The 22,430-nt window shown below is 39.3% G+C and overlaps 3 protein-coding genes across 6 annotated transcripts in view; 2 read left to right on the top strand and 1 right to left on the bottom strand.

Moving 5' to 3' along the window:
- Positions 1 to 22,430, bottom strand: part of LOC124861391 (NACHT, LRR and PYD domains-containing protein 3-like) — a 923,911-nt gene that overhangs the window by 695,890 nt on the left and 205,591 nt on the right. The gene's annotated exons all lie outside the window — the stretch shown is intronic.
- Positions 1 to 22,430, top strand: part of LOC124861145 (gastrula zinc finger protein XlCGF57.1-like) — a 45,310-nt gene that overhangs the window by 9,094 nt on the left and 13,786 nt on the right. The window lies entirely within an intron of this gene.
- Positions 10,843 to 22,430, top strand: part of LOC124861401 (NACHT, LRR and PYD domains-containing protein 4C-like) — a 609,184-nt gene continuing 597,596 nt past the window's right edge. For both annotated transcript variants that reach the window (XM_047355128.1, XM_047355127.1), the window contains exon 1: positions 10,843 to 10,963. The gene's annotated coding sequence lies outside the window, so the exon portion shown is untranslated. The remainder of the gene's footprint in view (positions 10,964 to 22,430) is intronic.

Below are 22,430 nucleotides of genomic sequence, written 5' to 3'. Positions count from 1 at the left end.
CTTTTTTGGACCATTCTCTGTAAACCCTAGAGATGGTTGTGCATGAAAATCCCAGTAGATCAGCAGTTTCTGAAATACTCAGACCAGCCCATCTGGCACCAAACACCATGCCACGTTCAAAGTAACTTAAATCACATTTCTTTCCCATTCTGATGCTCGGTTTGAACTGCAACAGATTGTCTTGACCATGTCTACATGCCTAAATGCATTGAGTTGCTGCCATGTGATTGGCTGATTGGAAATTTGTGTTAACGAGCAGTTGGACAGGTGTACCTAATAAAGTGGCCGGTGAGTGTATATCAGATTGTTCTAATCTATTATCTTTGTAACATTGTCAAGGTAAAGTTGTTCATAATGCATGTAATGTCTTTCAATGATGTCTGCAGATGTTAAAGAAGAGGCTCCTGAAGAACAGAGTCCTGATATGGACCAGCAGGAGCTGGAGCTCTTCCACATAAAGGAGGAAATAAAGGAGGAAAGTGAAAGAATCTGGGCCAGCCAGGATGGAGAGCAACTGAATGTGAAGGAGGAGACTGATGATACCAGGTTTCCAGTAACTGTTGTTCATATGAAGAGTGAAGAGGATGAAGAGAAACCTCTGTTCTCTCAGCTTCATCAACACCAGACAGAAGACAGAGATCTTCCAAGCAGCAGCTCAACTGACCAGATAAAAGCAGAAATTAAAGAAGAGGACTGTGGAACAGCAGAAACCATCATAAACCCAGATCTAAATACTCATGGAGGCTCTTCCAACTATTCACTGACTAATGACGGTGAAGATGATGAAGAGGATGTGAAGCATCATGAATCTGAGCTTAAACATTTGTCAGTCTCTGAAACTGAAGACAGTGAGGAGGACTGGAAGGAGAGCAGGACTCCAGGATCAGGCAGAAACACTGTCAACAAATCTTTGAGCTGCTCTGAGTGTGGAGGAAAATTTGCTAACAGACGCTCTCTTCAGAGTCACATGACATGTCATCCAAGATTAATGTCTTCAGATTGTTCCAGTAATGAGATATGTTTCAGAGAAAAGAAAATTATAGATTCACTGACAAATGTCCAGAAAGGTAGTAAAACGTTTAATTGTGGTGAGTGTGGTCAAGGTTTTACCAGGAAATATAATTTAAAGCAACACACAAAAATCCATATGGGGGAGAAACCCTTTAGTTGTGATGCATGTGGAAAAAGATTTGTCTACAAGTCAAATTTAAACATACACTTGAGAATCCACACAGGAGATGAACCTTTTGGCTGTGATGCATGTGGAAAACGATTTGCAGTCAAATCAAAATTAAACACACACATGAGAATTCACACAGGAGATAAACCTTTTAGTTGTGATATATGTGGGAAAAGATTTTGCTACAAGTCAGTTTTAAAAAGCCACATGAGAATTCACAAAGGAGACATACCCTTTGGTTGTGATGCATGTGGAAAAAGATTTGTGCAGAAGTCAACTTTAGATAAACACATGAGAATTCACACAGGAGACAAACCCTTTGGTTGTGATGTATGTGGAAAAAGATTTTGCTACAAGTCAGTTTTAAAAAGCCACATGAGAATTCACAAAGGAGACAAACCCTTTGGATGTGATGTATGTGGAAAAAGATTTTGCTACAAGTCAGTTTTAAAAAGCCACATGAGAATTCACAAAGGAGACAAAACCTTTGGTTGTGATGTATGTGGAAAAAGGTTTTGCTACAAGTCACAATTAAACACACACATGCAAATTCACACAGGAGATAAACCTTTTGGTTGTGATGCATGTGGAAAAAGATATGTCTTCAAGTCACAATTAAACACACACATGAGAATCCACACTGGAGACAAACCCTTTGGTTGTGAGGCATGCGGAAAAGACTTTGTGCGGAAGTCATATTTAAACAAACACATGAGAATTCACACAGGAGACAAACCTTTTAGTTGTGATGCATGTGGAAAAAGATTTGCCTGGAAGTCATATTTAGACAAACACATGAGAATTCACACAGGAGACAAACCTTTTAGTTGTGATGCATGTGGAAAAAGATTTGCTTTGAAGTCATATTTAGACAAACACATGAGAATCCACACAGAAGACAAACCCTTTGCCTGTGATGCATGTGGAAAGAGATTTTCCTGGAAGTCAAATTTAGATAGACACATGCGAATCCACACAGGAGACAAACCTTTGCTTGTGACACATGTGGAAAAAGTTCTGCTTCAAAATCATATTTAAACAAACACATGACAAATCCACACAGGAGAGAAAAAACATTTGGTTCAGATACTTGTGGCAACTTCTTTGCCTTCAAGTCATCTTTAAACATACACACAAGAATCCAAACTGGAGAGACACTTTTTTGATGAAATAAAAGATAAACCCTTTGCTGGTTATGATTGTTAAGCATAATTTAAGACCCTCTTTACACCATATTGTGTAGGTCCCAGGAAGCAATGTTTTTCCACGTCTGTTATCAGTTTAGCTAGCCAATAGTGGCAGATTCGTGTAAGTCCCAGTTGCTTGTGCTGAAAAGCAGCAGCAGCTCGCTTATTTAGTTTGCCTAGGAGTGGATATTCACCAGATAGTGGTGGTGAAAAAGTGTTTGCCACTTAAACCTAATAACTGGTTGGGCTAACCCTCAACAGCAACAACTGCAATAAAGCGTTTGCTATAACATGCAATGAGTCTTTTACAGCCCTGTGGAGGAATTTTGGTCCACTAATCTTTGCAGAATTGTTGTAATTCTGCCACGTTGGAGGGTTTTCGAGCATGAACACGCTTTTTCTCAGTTAAGATTATAATACAGTTTTAAAGTCACACATTAACTGTGACTGTCTTATCTTTTTCAGAAGTCTTAACTGTCTTATCTTTTTCAGAAGTAGAAAACTACAAGTATAATCAAAGCAACATGTATGATGATTTTCTATGTTTCTACAATTATTAAATGTAATGAAGAGTGGTAATGTTAATCAATTGTGATGTATACATAAAAGTGAAGTGATGGGTTTTTTTTTTTAGCCGTAACTGGTATGAGAGCAAGAAGCAGAGAAATACTGTGTTAGAAAGCTTGAGGCTGAGCAGATAAGGAGGGCACCATGGCTTGGGAGCCAGAGGCGGCAGAGACATAACATTAGGATGGGAGGGGCAGAGCCAGCTCACGGGAACTGGGCATGGATGGAAGGTCAACGAGCAAGCTCAAGTCATAACAAGCATGGGAGCGAGAAACGAGAAGCCAGTTTTATGCTGTTTTTCATCAGTCTGAAGTTCGAAAAACAGGCAAAAGTCATCGGACCAGGATGGGAGTGGGAGTCATGAAGGTCAAAAAACAGGCAAAAGTCATAACACAGGGAGCCAGCTGGGGGCTGTTTATGACTCTGTCTACAGAGGCCAAGAGACAGCACCAAAAAGTCACGGCGACCATGCAACTCAATGATGGGATAGCTTGCCCGGCAACAGGGGATGAGCAGTGAGGCTATCTGCACTATAAAAACTGTGCCAAAGAAAGAAACGGGGTTGTTTCCTCGCAGAAGACCAGCGAACAAGATCGGACGAAGAAAGAAGCTACAGATGAATCAGAAGACCGGAGACGCAGCCCCGCTGACAATTCTGCATTATAGAGAGGACAACTGAAGTGAACTTGGTCAGTGAACAACTGATTGCTCTAAGTTTCAGGCTTCTGGAAATCCTGAACCAACCGCAATTACACCTCAAAGGTTTCCTTCAACTATTCAGGCTCTGGAAGCTACCGACTTTTGAAACATATGCCAACAAAGTTTCAGTTTTTTAAATTGAGAAATTTTTTTTTTTCAACTTTGCCATCGAAACCCCGAGCATCAGCGCCTGTCCACTTAGAGGAAGAAAACTGAAGATTTGCCTCTCATCCAAGAAAACAATCACTTGTGGCCTATTGAAGAAATCACTCCAGTCGGATCCATGGTGAGCCTCCGTCTCCAAAGCCTCTTCAGCCTTACCAGTTTCAGCATTAGGGAAAGATAGGTTAAGTTGATTGATTTATTTGTATCATTCAATTTTGCTGATTGTTAATCTGTTACTGACACCTGCAAAATTAAACAAAGCATGTAAAATTCTAGATTTATTGTGAACAATAATTTATTGTGGTGAATTATTTGAGTCACCTTATTTTTGGGTTTTTCGTTGGTGGTAAAAAGTCTTGTTGTCTGGTTCCAAATGATTTTAGGAGGTTTTTATAGGTTGCCTTAAGCCAAACTTCTTGTTGTAAATATGAATCTGAGAATATTAGTTAATTTTAATATTTTACCAAATAATATTCCGGTCTGTTAAGGATTGTCCTGTGAATACCAGCCCCATTAAGGCGATGGTATTAGGACAGAATAGAAAGGTGTGAGACGAGCTCTGACATTATTGAACAGCATAAACTCTGCACACATATGGAATGAATTCACACAATTTCTTAAAATACAAGAATTTAACAAAAATAAGTCAACTCAAAGTCAAACATAGTTCAATCAACAAACTCTTTACTATGCTAAAACAATCCAACTAAACTACCAAGCAGAATTAAAGAATAATGAAGACTAATGGGCTATGTACAATATAAACAAGTTGTTTAAAGATGATTAGAAATCATGACCAAAAAGAGTGATGCAACATTACCATGCAATGTTTATGTTTGAGAACCAAGGATTATCTTGAAGAATCTGGAAGTGAAGTTAAGTTAGTCTTGGAACCAATTTAGACAATAATCAGCAAACGTTTAGACAATCATTCACAATGCAAGATCAGGTAAAATATTATTTTAATAAAATAATGTTAATTAACTGCCTTTATTTATTGAAATAATACTTGAAGAAATATTATTGAGTATTTTGGAAAAGAGCCAAATCTTTCTGGAGAAATGGGGCTTAATGGTGTTTACTTAGTTATCAACTCTAGCAAATGATGTTCAGGGACTATTATTCACTAGCTTGAAAACCAACAACCTTTCTGTTGACTAGCCTTAATGCTAGCACACGTGTTCTTACCGGCTGGTCGTTGGGCTAACAAAGAAACTAGCTAAAGTGCTAAGCTAGAAGATAGCTTAGCACCAGAATCAACACATACCTTTAAAATACCAGGGTTAAAATGCATAAGCGCGGACGGCGAGTTATGAGCAATGTTCTGGTTGAAACCACCCTTTAAATAAAGTTTATCTTAACTTTAAAACATACAAAGAACACGGAACTGGCGTGTGCCGTAGCTAGCCTGCTAGCGCTAAAGATAGCCAGGTTCCACAAAACAAACTTCATAACATGAAAACGTTTAGGTCATTTCATCCTAAACCTATCTGTTAATCTGCCCAAACCTAACCTCTGACCGTAGAGAGGATATGTTGTCCAAGGGCGATGAAGTTCGACGAAACGTCCACAGTCAAACAAGCGGTTGGCTTTCAGCTAACCTCTTCGTTCGCTCTGTGAACAATAGCGTTAGCTCCGGAAAGCTGGCGGCTCGGCCTGTCCGCTGCCCAGCTGTTCATTACCGCTAATTTCCTCAGTTCCTCCCGATCATAAGGTGCGTTCGTTCTGTGAACAAAAGGTTAGCTTCCCGCTAACCTCCAGCTGTGGATGAAGAACGAACGTTGTCCGCTGCGGTCTCTACCGTCTTCCTTCAGGCTGAGAGACTGCGTCCTGGCCGGGGCCTCTCTTTCTCTCGAACAGTTTTGCTTCTGTGGGGCCTCGAAGTGAAATTGTAAGCAACTCTTACACCTTAAGTTCCCCGTTCATGAATGAAAATACCGGATACACAGACAGTATTTCATTCTACTTAACTTTGCATATGATCGATGGTCGTATGGCTTTGGATCCAGTTGAATTTATGTCTTTTTGCCAGCAAAAGGCATCAGCGCGCTTTCCTCTCCTATCCGGTACCTCTGGAAGGCCGCGTGGAAGAGGAAGACTTGTGGAAAGGTGGGGGCTTTTATTTGGGTAATGGTGCCACAGGAAGTCCGCAGTTACCCCCTTTCCTGACTGTGCTGGAAGAAGGTTAATGCACTTTATTTTGAAAAGTTCCAGGAAAGTATGTACCGGAGTTTTAGTGTTGAAACCCATGGCTGTGGTCCCAACATCGTTAAAGAAATGCCCTTGGGGCGCGTGCCGAGCCACTAAAATCAACCTAACCCATATACCAATTGACAGTTGTAAAATAGGTAATGAGCAGCCGTTAACAGAAGTAAAAATCGCTCCTTTTGTTTTTTTTTTGAGTTTTTACGGATGCCGTTCGACCATAAAAGTGCTGCACAGACGTTCCAGTGAATCATGGACTCGGTACTGCAGGGCATGCTATTTTTGTTTGTCTATTTGGATGATATCCTGGTGGCTAGTCCTTCTTCCGAGGAACACGTGGTGCATCTCCAGGAGCTGTTTGTGCAGCTCAGTGAGCATGGCGTTCGGTCTGCCTGCTGTTGAGTTCCTAGGACACAAGGTGTCACCTCAGGGGGTGGTTCCCCAGCCAGCCAAGGTTGAAAAGATTTCGGTTTTTCTTCGTCACCCCTCTGTGAAGCCCCAGCAGGAGTTTTGGGGGATGGTGTACTTTTATAACCGTTTCATTCCATGGGCTGCTCACCTTATGCATCCATGTACGAAGCACTTAAAGGTAAAAAAGGTGACCAGCAAATAGAGTGGAACCCCGACAGGCTACAGGCATTCGATGATTCCAAAAAAGCCCTGGCTAATGCTGCGCTGTTCACCCACTCGTCCCTTATGGCTCCTGTGGCCCTGACTACCGATGTCTCTGATTATGCAATGGTGTAGTAGCTTGTGTCCATCCTTAATCTAAGTTTGCTGCTGCATTCTAATCAACCCAGTTACAGCCTGCTAGTCGGTTAACCCCTAATATTATGAGCAGCAAAATAGGCCACATTGTGGCATAATCAAAAGAATCACATTCATAAAAACATCTCAATTATGATTAGAAAAACATTAAGCCTCTTTAACAAAAATAAATTTGTGGCCTTCTTTAAAGCAGCATTCCTTTAGCCTATGACCATATTGAAAAACTACCATCTATCACATTGTTTCCTGTGGAAGGGGGTTAACACATAATGAAAAACAATTTGCTCATATCTATTCAATTCAATTAAGTTTATTTATATAGTGCCAATTCACAACACATGTTGTCTCAAGGCACTTCACAAAGTCAGGTACATACATTCCAATTAATCCTAACCATTGAACAGTTCAGTCAGATTCAGTTATTTATTCAAAGTGGATAAAAAGTTTTTCTGTCTAAGGAAACCCAGCAGATTGCATCCAATCAATGACTTGCAGCATTCTCTCCTCCCGGATGAGCATGTAGACACAGTGGACAGTCACTGGCGTTGACTTTGCAGTGATCCCTCAGACTGAGCATGCATGTAGCAACAGTGGAGAGGAAAAACTCCCTTTTAGCAGGAAGAAACCTCCAGCAGAACCAGGCTCAGTGTGAGCGACCATCTGCCACGACCGACTGGGGGTTTGAGAGAACAGAACAGAGACACAAAGAGAATAAAGAAACACTGATCCAGGAGTACTTTCTATGGGAAGGAAAAGTAAATGTTAATGGATGTAGCTCCTTTAGTCGTTTCACCTAGAAAGAAAGGACAGATAAACTCTGAGCCTGTTTTCAAGGTTAGAGACTGAAAGAGAGCACATATAATTAGTTACTGTAAAAGCTCAGTCACTAGCCATATCTATGTTGGGACCCAGCCATGGATTTCAACATTAAACTCTGGTACGGACTTTTCTGGAACTTTCAAAATAAATTGCATTTAACTGACTTCCAGCAACTGAGGAAAGGGGTGTAACAGTGGACTTCCCATGATGCCACTGTCTGAATAAGAGCACCCCCTCTCCAACAAGCCGACCTTTTCCAAGCCGGTTTTCATCGGGATTGAAGGGGGACAAAGTGCGCTGTCTCTTTGCTGGCAAACAGACATAAACTCTTCAACTGGATCCAAGGATGTCATACGATCATCGATCATATGCAAAGATAAGTACGAATAAAATACTGTCTGTGTATCCGGTATTTTCATTCATGAACAGAGAAATTAAGGTGTAAGAGTTGCTTACTTTCTCTCTGAGGCCTACAGAAGCAAACTGTCCCAGAAAAGTTCCCTACAGAGAAGCGGTCTCTATGAAGCCAAGCGGAGTGGTCTCCCAGTCTGGAAGGAAGACAGCAGAGACCCCATCACCGTGGTTATGGTAACGTGCAGTGTGGTTGGCGGACACAACGAGCCGTTTTTCATCCACAGCTGGAGGTTAGCAGAGAGCTAACCCTTTTGTTCACAGAGCACTTTCAACCCCCCAAAGCTAAGGAGGTCAGCTGTAGCTAACCATTGTTCACTGTGGATACCTTCTTCAAACTTCGTTGCTTGGACAACATTCCTCACCACAGTTTATGAGGTTAAGTGTTTTGGTCAGAGTGATAGAGAGATATTTAGATTGAAATGATCTAAACGTTTTTCATTTTATGAAGTTTGGTTTTGTTTGTGTTGAACTCAGCTATCTTGGTGCTAGCAGGCTATCTGCAGCACATGTGCTCAGGTTGTGTTCTTTGTGGTTTTTAAAGTTAAGACAAACTTTATTTAAAGGGTGATTTTAAACAGAACATTGCTCATAACGCGACGTCCACGCTTATGCATTTTAACCCTTTTATTAACCCTGGTATTTTTAAAGGTGTGTGTTGATTCTGGTGCTAAGCTATCAGCTTCTTTTGTTAGCTCAACTGCTAACCGGTAAGAACACGTGCTTGCTACTAAAGAGTATTTAACAGAAATGTTACTCTTCAATCCAGTAAATAATAGTTCCCTAAACATCATTTACTAGATTTGATAACTAAGTAAACACCATTAAGCCCCATTTCGCCAGAAAGATTTGGTTCTTTTCCAAAATACTCCCTTAATAATATTTCTTCACCACTGGTCATTCCTGGTTCTGAGCAGAAGCTTAGAGGGGATAGAACCTTCTCTATTGGGGCCCTTAGGTTCTGGAATGCTTTACCTTCATTCAACTGGAACCTTTATGGTCCATTTTTAAAACTCGTTTAAAAACGTATTTTTACTCATTGACCTTCAACACAACTGGGACTTTTCACTCAGATTTTATAGGTATTAATTTTATTTGTTTTATTGTTTGGTTTTTACTATGTTTGTATTGAGTTTTTAAGTTATTTAAATTGTTGTTTGCTTACCTTTGTTATTTTATTTGATGCTCAGCACTTTGTTTCAGCTGTGGCTGCTGTTAAAGCAATTTATAAATAAAGTTGATGATGATGATGATATAAAGTGTGGCATGAATTCACATTCAGCTTCCCTAAAGTTTATTGTCAAAGTGTGGACTTTGACTAGGCCATTCTAACACATAAACATGCATTGATGTAAACCATCCCCTGGTAGTTCTGGCTCTATGTTCAGGGTTGTTGTTCTGCTGGAAGGTGAACCTCCATCCCAGTCTCCAGTCTTCTGCAGCTTTAAAGAGGTTTTCTTCCAGGATTGTCCTGATTTATCTCCATCCATCTTCCATCAACTCTGACCTGCTTCCCAACAAACAAATGTTTCTTTGTTTTTCTTTCAGCAGAGAATGATGAAGAATCTGCATTTTTCCTGCTTGTCTGTTTGCTACCTCTGCAGGTCATTGTCTTCCAGTCCATGAATAAATCCTGGACGCCTGAACTCAGGTGAGACGAACTTAAACGATATTAGAAGTTTAAAAGACAGCAGGTAGATAAAAAAGGACTGAAGCAGTGATGAAACAGAAGAGCATCTACAACACTGACAACATTTGCTAGAAGACAAACACCTTTATTCTTGATGCAAAGGAAGTCAGATCTGTCTGTGAGGGTCAAGGTGTTCATCATAATGATTTCATTTAACAGAAAAGTTCAGCGTTGTATGAAAAATAAAGAATGAAGCCAGGAAACCTAAGTATGAGGACAAGGGAAAACTTCTCACTAACAGAATCATTGTGAGTTACCAAGGAGGTTTACCTGAGCTCTATGAAACAGAGCATTGATAAACCAAGGTGCAGGAGCATAAACTAAATGTTATAAAGACTATAAATGTACAACTGGAACTGTTTACTGATTTACTTTTTATTTATATCAGATACATAGTTATATGTTTGGTTAAATAAGAATTCATAAATAGCATAGATACAAAGCTGATTTAAACAGAATATAATTATTCTTTGTTTCATATGTAAACCCTTGGATTAAGTGATCAGTTCAACATGTTTAGTTTTTACCAGATGATGTGGGCGGGCATACGGGGAGAGGAGTGAGACTTCCAGACAGACAAGATGGAGAGTTGAACCCAACAGTCTTTTGACCTCCCTCTCTCTCTCTTTATGTCCTCTGTGTTTCATTAGTAACTCGTGGATAATCACTCTCCCTTCTTTTTTTTTTACTGTACATGTTTGATTTATTTATTAAACAGTAAAACTTAAACCATCTCTGAGAGTTTATTATTCTTTTTTTAAATTTATGCTTCTATTTCATTCCTCTTCTTTCATCCATTGACGACACTTGTTGTATTTAAATGAGCTCATAAATAAATTAGATTATCTTTATCCAAGCTAAACTCCTGTTATTGAAACCTGTTGTCTGGATGCAGTTGCTGTGTTTGTCCACTAGATGGAGACATCTCACCAGGGTTCAGAGTGCAGCTCTCTGTTCAGCTGTCAGGGTCATTAAACCCAGAGAAGCTTCAGTCTGAAGGCTCAGAGAGTTTCTGGGGAAGGTTCATCTTTCTCAGGTTATTAATAATGAAACCATGTCAGAGCTGATCAGGGCGGAGCCATCCTAGTGGGAGGAGCCTAAATATGACACACCTGTTGTTTTTGTCCACATTCTGTCATTCTGTCCTGGATCAGACAGAGGACAGTCTGCTGTCTCTGATTGGACAAACTGGAGGACTTATTTGCTGTCTGGAGGACACAAACTCGAGGTTCTGGTTCTGGAGTGATCCATAATCTCTGCACTGCTTCAAAGGTTGGTGTCTGATCTCTGTCAGATTCTGCTGAGAATAAAACGTTGGATCAGCTTGTAAACAGCATCAGAAGTTTGGTTCCTAAATTAGTTTGGGTGAGATGAGATCCAGACCTTCATGGATCTTCATTTCTGAATAACATCATTCAGCAGGTTAAACAGGAATATCTGAGTTATAGAGAAGCTGGTTGTTCTTCTTGTCAGCCTGATAGGTCCATGATCATCTTATAAGTTCTACAGCTCTGCACTGAAACTCCATGTTCTGCTTCAAGCTCTGTCACAGATTTATTTCACACCAGCCATTAATTCAGTGGAGATCAAAAATCAGGCTTAGAGTTTTTCATCCAACACAGCTTAATTCCTGGCAAGGCAGCAGAAGGTAGAACATCAGCTGAGGATGGAGAACAGAGAGATCCAAGAGCTGCAGGAGCATCATTTCTACATTGTTGGAGGCAGTTTTAAAACACGTCAGTGATCCTGATTTCTGACAGAAAGATCACAACTTTCAGAAGATCTGGAGGCAGACAGAGTTCAGGACTTCCTCTGCTGCATCACATCTTAGATGGAGATGGAAGAAGTTTTCTGCCAGAAATCTGTTTGTTCTCAGGAGGTTCTACACCTTAAAGATCACAGATATCTGGTCATAGACAGTCTGTCAGAGATATGTCTGTTACTGTCTTAGAAAGGTGAAGATCAAACAAGACAAACTGGTTCCGATCTTTTAGGAGGAAGATAAAAACTAAATGAGGTGAACTACATTTACAGTGGTGTAAAATGTGTTTTAGATCATCCAACAAAATTTAAATATTAGTTGAAGACAAGGCAAGTAAACACAAAATGCAGGTTTAAAAAGAAGGTTTATATTATTAAGGAAGAAATAAAGTCCAAACCTACAAGGCCCTCCCACCACCGTTAAAACATAACTGTAATTTATCTCAGCTGAATTCACTTTCTCTAGCCACACCCAGATCTGATTACTGCCACACCTGTTCTCAATTAAGAAATGACTTAAATATGACCTGCCTGAGAAATAGAAGTAGACCAAAAGATCCTCAAAAGCTAGATATCATGCTGAGATCCAAATAAATTCAGGAACAACTTAGAAATTAAGAGAGATCTATCAGTCTGAATCGGATCATAAAGTTATTTCTAAAGCTTTGGGACTCCAGCGAACCACAGTGAGAGTCATTATCCACAAATGGAGAAAACATGGAACAGTGGTGAACCTTCAGCCAATCCAGAAAAAATCTTTTTCTTTGGGTTCCAGTCAGAGATAATAATATAAATCCTGTAAAAATACGGCTCCAATAAATCAGGATTAGACATTTCTGCTCTGTCTCTCTAGAGTCGTTCCCTCACAGTTTGTTAGCTTTAAAAGCAAACTGAGGTCGACCCAACTACTGAGCAAACATTGTTCTGTCAGCATCAGTCTGACCCAGGCTCAGTAAAACCCAGTTCCAGCTGGAAACCATTAAAATGACTGAAAGAGCAGAACAGCATCTGACTGTGAGGTTGTCACACCGTCACAAAGTCTGAACCAATCAGATGCTGCATCAGCAGGTCTGATGATGTTCAGGAGGAAGTGATGCAGGAACAGGAAGTGTCTCAGCCTGGATTAAACCACAGCTAGTCTGCCAGTCCAGTCCAGATGGTCTCACAGAGAACTGGGTTCAGTCCAGTTCATCAACCACATCATCTAAAACAATGAGTCATATCCATGATGGAAGAACAGAGAGCAGATCAGAGGTTCTGGAATGAGGTGTTATTGGGTCAGGGTTAGAACATACTCAAGCAATTATAGGGCTTTCTAAGGTACATCATTTATGTGTTCATTCTTGTTTATTATTTAGAATTTACATTTCAGTTATAAAAATCCAATAAAATGGTTCCTGAAGTTGGACTCTGAAGGTCAGAGGTCGCTACCAACCCTGAACTCCAGTTCAATATAAAACATTCAGTGTGTTGAAAGCTGCAGGAACAAACTGTTTATTTGTGTTTCTGATGGTTTGTATCATTTTGAACCAGTGGTGCAGACAGTACTGGACCATCTTTGACTATGAACATGTTCCTTTAATGTTTGAATGCTTGAGATAGAAAGATATGCTTTATTCTTGGATTGATATTAATATTGTTTCTCCTGTATTAAATGCAGACTGTTGGCATTTTATTCTCCCACAGAAAAGAGGAACTGTCTCTTTCAGTGTTGCTCAAGTGCTGTAGTAATGAGTCTGCATCATATTCATGCAGGAGCATGTAGCAATGGGTGGAGTAGGCTGGGGTCTTCTCACTGAAACGTAGCTTTAATGTTCTCCATCAACAGACATGTATGGAGATGCAGCGCTTAGAGGCAGCAACACTGTGACCATATAGAGCTGAAACAAACAGAGATGTGTCAATGTGAAAATCAATGTTTAGATGAAGGAATGAAGTGAAGCTGTCAGTGAAAGGTGTCACCTCCTCCTGTTCTCCTTTCACTGCTCCTCATCATCTCTAGCCAGGTTCTCTGTCTGAAAACTGAAAAGGAGCAGACCCACTTTTCACATGAATCCCAACTAGAACTTTATCAAAATAACTAAATATAAATAAAACTTCCTTTTAGGAAAGTTGGACTTTCTGCTCTTGTTTGAATTATGTTATAACAAAGAGAAAAACCTGCAGTCATTTAGTTTTATCTTTGTTTCTGTTCTGACCGTTTTCTCAGCAGCCAAATCCAAAGTACAAGTCCAAACAACAGAATCCTAAAGCCTCTTTGTCTCATTTATATAATTGTGAGTAAACTGAAGCTGAGTTTTCTTGTGCTTTTGGTCCAGTAGTCGTGTTTCTCTTGGAGTTCAAACATGGAGCCTTTCAGCATTTACAAGCCCAATTCCTAAAAAGTTGTGACGATGTATAAAATGCAAATAAAAATAGAATAGAATGATTTGCAAATCCTGTTTAGCCTGTATCCAATTGAATCCACTACAAAGACAAGATATTTAATCTTAAAACTGATAAACTGTATTGTTTTTTTTACTGCAAAGTTTCATTCATGTTGAATCCGTTGCTTGCAACACGTCCCAAAGAAGCTGAGACAGGGACATGTTTACCTCTGTGTTACATAACTTTTCTTTTTAACAACCCTCAATAGGTGAAGGAACTGAGGACACTAATAGTTGAAGCTTCGTAGCTGGAATTATGTCCCACTCTTGCTTGATGTACAACTTCAGTTACTCAGTAATCTGGAGGTTTCTGTCGTCGTATTTTGCGCTTCATAAAACTCCACAACTTTTCAGTGGGAGACAGGTCTGGACTGCAGGCAGGCCAGTTTAGTACTTGTACTTTATTTGAAATATGGACTCATCAGACCACAGGACACTTTTCCGTCAGTCCACCTCGGATGAGCTCAGGTCCAGAGACGCTGACATCACTTCTGGGTGTTGTTGATATCTGGCTTTGACTTTTCATGGTAGAGTTTTAACCTGCACTTGTAGAGACAAACTGTGTTAGCTGACTGTGGTTTTCTGAAGTGTTTCTGAACCTACGTAGTAAAATCCATTACAGAATGATGTCAGTCTTTCATGCAGTGCCTCCTGAGGGGTCAAAGTTCAAGGGCAATCAATATTAGTTTCTTGCCTTGCCACTTACAGGTCCTTCTCAAAATATTAGCATATTGTGATAAAGTTCATTATTTTCGTGTATCTACCTGGCGAATATCCGCTACTTGACTGACCTGACTGACCTAATTACAGATGTGGAAGAACCAACACCAAGACTCCCCCATCATTGTTCTCCAATATTTTACAGCACAAATCTCACTTATGAACTTCCTAAATACAGAGAGCTCAACCAGAGATGCTAACACTCTTGACCACTGATACACAGTTTGAAAGGATACCTACTGCCCTGTGCCCTGAACAGCTTCAGGACTCTGAACACCATCTGCTTCAGCTCACACAAACCAACAGAAATAAAGAACTTGTAAGCCTGCGGTAAGGACTATAAAGAAGTGGACAGAGGAATTAAAGCAGAAGGTACCGGCCTGCTTTGAATGCATCGATTGGAGTGTTTTTTTAAGCTGCAGCCACTGACCTCAACAAACTCATTGACACAATGACATCATAAACCAGTTTTGGTGAGGGCATTTGTGTGTCCACCAAGACATTTTGCACATACAATAACAGCAACCACACCTGAGGAAGCTGGGCCACACCTTTCTCAGTTTCCTCTTTGATCCATTCTAAGATATGTTATTTTTCTGCTTTGTTAAGCAGCATTTCAGTTTATTTTGGTCTAATAAACTAGATTTAACATTAATCACTGGGAATGGTTTAGAGATCTCTTTGTTTCTCAGCTGGTTGGTTGGTCATGTCATTTGAGGCGCTGTGCTGTGGACCCGATGATCCTGGGTTCAAACCCTGCCACCTCCAGTCCTTCATAAACAAATTCAAACTCAGTGTTCCAACTTTCAGCAAAAGAAAAACCAAAAGCCCAACAATTAGTGTCATGGCAGATTATGTAGGTACACCTATGATGCTACGGCAAGGGGGAGCCAGGACGACAGGTTAGGGAGGGGATGTATCAACATCCCCACCATTTTAGAGGACTTTAACCTTCAGGGCAGCTGACCTGAAAGATTATGACTGGACATAGGGTGACCACATCCTGCCCCAGCTGAATCTATACATAAATAATAATGTGTGAAGGGTCTTGTGGTGGGGACTGTTCGCGACCGTAAGTCACCAGTGGTGCAGCGTCTGGTTCAAATCTCCACCACAACTAGGCCTGGATCATCCTAATAAAGCTTAGCTGTTATATACTCTCTAATCCCTGAAAGATATAGAAAAGAACACAAACATACATACATGCTGTTTGTGCTTAACCCATTACGTTGTAAATCATTCTCTCTAAAACAACTTAACACAGCAATTATATCTAGATGTTTTTAGTATATGTTGTGAAAATGCAAGTGTGCGTTCCTTCCCTGTGTTGCCCCATATGTCCTACTTCTATCACACAGTTTTACAATGCAAGTATTTTGCTGCTAGTTATTACCCCCTATTGATCATCATAAATGTTTTCTCATTCTTTGTTCCTGCATTCCAGTTAGTAGACACATTGGTTGGTCAGTCGGTCAAAAGGTAGTAATGTTGTTAACAACACAATCTGGGCCATAGTTTAGTTTACGAAAGTATGTATGTTAGTAAACTGTGTGTAATATATGCTAAACTATGTAGTGGTTCTTACATGCAGTTTAAAGGTTCTTTCCTTTTATGTCCTGCTTCTCCAACATCTAGATGTGCTTTGAACATAGGACCTTGTCAACTCCTAACAGTTCTCTCTACACTCTGAGCAAACCATTATGCAGGACTAGATCTTCTCTCCAGGTTGTAGCTCAGGCAGGACTTGAACCCAGGAACTCCACCACTGGCATCTTCTGGTCACAGACAGTTCCTCCACACCATCAGGTCTGCTCCTCTCTCATCTCTCTTCTCTTGGTGCTTTTCAACTTTTCACTTTCATCCCTGAACTTCTCAAAATACAGACTCTGAGGTTCTTCACAACAAATCAGATCCTAAATGGTTCCTGATGAGAAGTTGAACCCAGACTTTCTTGAATCTCCACCCTACGGTCCATCATGTTGAGCTATTGACTCACACTGGTTCAACTCTTTGAAATGTTCTTCAAAGTTCTCTCAAATTATTCAGTTTTGGTTTTTAAAAACATGGATCTTCTCAGTCTTGATCTCATGACCTCCATGTTGCTGATCTCTGATCAAACACCTTAAGCTATCCAACCAGACACTTTACTGTAATATTGTAAAGCCTTTCAGTCATGACCTCTGACCTATTGGCTCAATATGATGGATGGAGCTGACAGCAGCTGGTTTATCAACTAATGTGAATTTTCTTTCAACTTTACTAACTAATGTCAAGTTCAATTCCATTGATAAAGTCATAGAAAAATGTCTAAAGCTGTTAAACTATCTCAACATCATTTATGGTAAAGATCTATTAATAGAAGCTCTTTGTACAGTTGAGGACTTGAACTAGGACACTAGATGTTCTCAGTACTTTAGTCTATCACACTGAGCTGTTGGCTCATTCAGGTTTACTGTCTTTTTCTGGACTTTTATCATTTTATTTACACAGTTGGACTTAAGTTAATGTCACCACAGACTTTGATCCCATGCTGTCTGAGCTTTATTCCCTCCCTTCCTCCCCTTCTATTATGTTCTCACACATTGAAATCATGCTGGGGTTTGGTTATCTGCTGGCTTTCAGCACAGGTGACATCCAGCTCAACAGTGTTTGGCTCCAGCTGGAAAACATGGTTGAACTTTCTGAAGGTAAATGTGAATTTGTATCCAGTAACAGGTCATTTCTATATCAGCAGCCAAGGAATCATTTTATGTGTTTACTGTAACCTTCTGTTTTTATTTGCTTTTATTCATGCTGTCGTTTTTTACAGCTCTCACTTTTAGAGCAGTGGGTGGAAATTTGTTGCTGTTGTTTTATTTGACTTGTTTTATTTTCAGTCTAAATATTTGATTAAAAACACATCATGAAAAATGAACATGACACACTGAGTTCTTTCCTTCAGCATTTCATCTTGTTTTAGTCGTGTTAAATGTGTTTGTCAGTGTTTGGTTTCTTTATCCTCCAATTCTTAATAAAATGAGTTATTGAGTCAGAAAGCTGGACGTTGCTTCTTAAAACTATTTGAAGGAAAACAAGGAAATAAAAACAGACATTTCTTTATTCAAAGATTTAACAAAGTAGTCAAATAACACTGAATGCAGTTATTTCATCTTTAAGTTTGAAGCAGAACCTGTGGAAGTATCTGTGCTCCCTCTAGTGGACAGATTAGTTGTAGCAGAAGGTAACTGAGTTGGGACGCTGCACAGATATGATCATTCTTGATCAGTGTCTCCATGAATCAGATGTTTTCTGTGTTTCATACCCTGTCTGTCCTTCCTCCAGTTTGCTGCGTTTAAACCCTGACACAGTTGGTTTTAGATGAAGCCCATGCAGTTCATACTAACCAACACCTTGATCTACCAGGTCACACATGATACATGAAACATGGTTCAAACTTTCCACTCTGAGATCATCATCTCCAACAACAGGTCGACACTCTTGTGTCTCAAACTTTTTATGGATCCATTTCCTTGTCAGCTTGTTGGTCCTCAGGAACCTTCAGAGAACCGACCCTACAGACTACAGGAGATCCTCTAACAGACGGAGCTATTTGATCACAGCTAAAACACTTTCCAACTATGACCAGTCTTCATTTTCACTAATGCTCTTCATCATGGAAGAGTTTTGAAGCAATCTGAGCTAATCTGCCAGATGATGTCTTTTATCCTAGAAATATTTAGCTTCAAACATTTAACAAGCTCAAAGTGTGAAGTAGCAGGGATGCCACATGTAGTGCACATTATTTTACACAGTTTATCAGGAAAAACATGAATGCATGATGCATGTTTATATCAGCAGACTCTGCAGCCTGGAGAGGAAAATAAAGAGTTGGTTTAAAGTTTAGAGACAAAACCAAATAAAAGGACAGTTAAAGTTAAATTAGTTCAACATGATTTAAATAAAGTTTTCTTTTTGACAATCATACTTCAAGAATCACAACTAAATGAAACATAAAACTGGGAAATACTGAGATCAACACAAAACTAAATCTTTCTCAGAGGAACAAAACAGCCACTGAGAAATTCAATTCAATTCAAAGATACTTTATTGATCCCTGAGAGGAAATTAGAAGTCCAGTACAACCCATCCAAACATACATCATGATACAAGACAAGGGGGGGACGGGTCACCGAGGCTTTGCTGCCCACTCACTGGCGCTGCCCTTGTTAGATAAATAACAATCTACATATTTTATACATGTATGTTATTAGAGATGGAGATTCATTAATAATCATAGAGACAGATATAGAGATAGACATAATAGTAATTTCTACTACTTTCGATGAAAACTAAATAAAAAAATCCTTTTAAATTTACTTCAGTAAAAATCATCAATCATCAAATCATCAGTCATCTTCAGTAAAAAACATTCAACTAAATACATAAAAGAAAAAAGGGAATCAGAGCTTAACGTGACAATTACAGATCAAGATTGGGAGGATATGTGGAGGAAACATCAGACAACCACCAGTTCACGGATATGGAGGAAGTTTGCCTGGAAAAATCTGATAGGATTTTTTATTACACCTAAAGTCAAGAACAGATATAAGGACACAGACACGACGTGTTGGAGGAATCGTGGAACAATGGATGCAGACCATTCACATATATGTTGGAATTGTCCTAAAATGTATAATTTTGGATAAATGTACCTGGAACGGTAATGAAGATATTGGGATATGATATCCCTATGAGTAGCATGTTACTATATCTCTGTAATTTGAACAATATTAAAGAAAAGTTAAGAGTAAAGGACAGGTATTTGATCAAGATAATGTTAATAGCAGACAAGAAAGATGTTACGAGGAAATGAGGAAAGGTGGATCCTCCTTGTCACGAACAATGGAGAGAAATAATAGAAGAAATCTATACAATGGAAAAATGGACACATCGCCTAAGATTACAACAAACACAAATGGAAGAAAAGTGGATGAAATGGATATTATTTAAAACTAAAGACAGCGACCAAGGATGGAAAAGTGTTCTGCATGGAAGCAGTTTTGGAAAATGTCAATAAAAAGTTAAATGATAAAATAAAAAAAACTTATTTTTCACTAAATACTTTCTGATTACATCTATATTGATATAACCCTGCAAATAACAATCTACATATTTTATTCATGTATTTTATTAGAGATGGACATTCATTAATAATCATAGAGACCACATGGTAAGCAGTACAACAGGTGCATAGACATAATAATAATTTAAACTAATTTGGATAAAAACTAAATTTAAAAAAATCCATTTAAATTTACTTCAGTAAAAATCATCACAGAAAGATTAAACATTGTTAATTCTGATAATTAAGACCTGAAAAAACTACAAACATTATTATTATATAGTGATAAAGAAATGCTGCAATCAGGGCATTAAGCAGGGCAGAAAAATCAAATTTATAAAAATCGTTGGTAAAGTGTTGCAAATATTTCTCAACTGCAATAAACAAAAATTAAGATTTTAATCATTTTGACCCTAAACTCGGTCTTGATACCGCCCTCCTGTGGTCGCAGACTGTAATTACACACTACAATCCTTTCCATTAGTTTAATAATGAATTTGATTGATGATAAAAATATGAGCGACTTTGAACTGAAAGACAGATGCTGCTGTTCAACATCAGCTTGTAGATCTGCAGCTGCTGATGATCAGAGTTTGTGTTTAAAACAGGAAGCAGAAGTGAAGATCAGCTTCAGAGCTAAAAACCTCCTCCAAGGTGTCTCAACCTGCTGCTGGAGTCTGTTAGCATCGGTAGCTCCTCTCTGAGTCTCTGTGGAGCTGCTTCTAATTCACAATTACTGATAAAACATTGAAGAAGCCCAGGAGAAGAATCTGTGTTCATTTATCTGACTGGGAACCAGTTAACTCACTGATCTGAAGCTGGAAACCAGTTAGCTACAGCGCTACAAACCTTTTTTATTAACCAAAACAGTAAAACATTCATAGAGAAAAACACACAAAGAGTTTAAGACATCAACATCTTCACATTTACAGATTTTTCTGTATCAGACATCTTAAATATGCCTCCTTAACTAATTGGGACAAAATTAGGACAAAACTAATAAGAGGAGAAAGAAATTATCTACATCAAAAACAAGATACTTGCTAACATCACACCTGATGGAGAGAATGAACATTTCTAATAGTTATATTTTACAGCAAACTATACAAACAAAAACATCTTAACAAAAACTAAAATAAATATGTCAAAATGGGTTTATAACTAATTAAATTTGCTATAAATATTTATATTTATCTATATATATATATATATATATATATATAAAGGTCCTTCTCAAAATATTAGCATATTGTGATAAAGTTCATTATTTTCCATAATGTTATGATGTAAATTTAACATTCATTTTAGATTCATTGCACACTAACTGAAATATTTCAGGTCTTTTATTGTCTTAATACAGATGATTTTGGCATACAGCTCCTGAAAACCCAACATTCCTATCTCACAAAATTAGCATATCATTAAAAGGGTCTCTAAACGAGCTATGAACCTAATCATCTGAATCAACGAGTTAACTCTAAACACCTGCAAAAGATTCCTGGGGCCTTTAAAACTCCCAGCCTGGTTCATAACTCAAAACCCCAATCATGGGTAAGACTGCCGACCTGACTGCTGTCCAGAAGGCCACTATTGACACCCTCAAGCAAGAGGGTAAGACACAGAAAGAAATTTCTGAACGAATAGGCTGTTCCCAGAGTGCTGTATCAAGGCACCTCAGTGGGAAGTCTGTGGGAAGGAAAAAGTGTGGCAGAAAACGCTGCACAACGAGAAGAGGTGACCGGACCCTGAGGAAGATTTTGGAGAAGGGCCGATTCCAGACCTTAGGGGACCTGCGGAAGCAGGGGACTGAGTCTGGAGTAGAAACATCCAGAGCCACCGTGCACAGGCGTGTGCAGGAAATGGGCTACAGGTGCCGCATTCCCCAGACCTGGGCTACAGAGAAGCAGCACTGGACTGTTGCTCAGTGGTCCAAAGTACTTTTTTCAGATGAAAGCAAATTCTGCATGTCATTTGGAAATCAAGGTGCCAGAGTCTGGAGGAAGACTGGGGAGAAGGAAATGCCAAAATGCCAGAAGTCCAGTGTCAAGTACCCACAGTCAGTGATGGTCTGGGGTGCCGTGTCAGCTGCTGGTGTTGGTCCACTGTGTTTTATCAAGGGCAGGGTCAATGCAGCTAGCTATCAGGAGATTTTGGAGCACTTCATGCTTCCATCTGCTGAAAAGCTTTATGGAGATGAAGATTTCATTTTTCAGCATGACCTGGCACCTGCTCACAGTGCCAAAACCACTGGTAAATGGTTTACTGACCATGGTATCACTGTGCTCAATTGGCCTGCCAACTCTCCTGACCTGAACCCCATAGAGAATCTGTGGGATATTGTGAAGAGAACGTTGAGAGACTCAAGACCCAACACTCTGGATGAGCTAAAGGCCGCTATCGAAGCATCCTGGGCCTCCATAAGACCTCAGCAGTGCCACAGGCTGATTGCCTCCATGCCACGCCGCATTGAAGCAGTCATTTCTGCCAAAGGATTCCCGACCAAGTATTGAGTGCATAACTGTACATGATTATTTGAAGGTTGACGTTTTTTGTATTAAAAACACTTTTCTTTTATTGGTCGGATGAAATATGCTAATTTTGTGAGATAGGAATTTTGGGTTTTCATGAGCTGTATGCCAAAATCATCCGTATTAAGACAATAAAAGACCTGAAATATTTCAGTTAGTGTGCAATGAATCTAAAATATATGAATGTTACATTTTCATCATGA

The sequence above is a fragment of the Girardinichthys multiradiatus genome, chromosome 24 (genome assembly GCF_021462225.1).
Source record: "Girardinichthys multiradiatus isolate DD_20200921_A chromosome 24, DD_fGirMul_XY1, whole genome shotgun sequence".
In the NCBI taxonomy this organism is placed as follows: domain Eukaryota; kingdom Metazoa; phylum Chordata; class Actinopteri; order Cyprinodontiformes; family Goodeidae; genus Girardinichthys; species Girardinichthys multiradiatus.
This window is presented reverse-complemented; position numbering and strand designations above follow the sequence as displayed.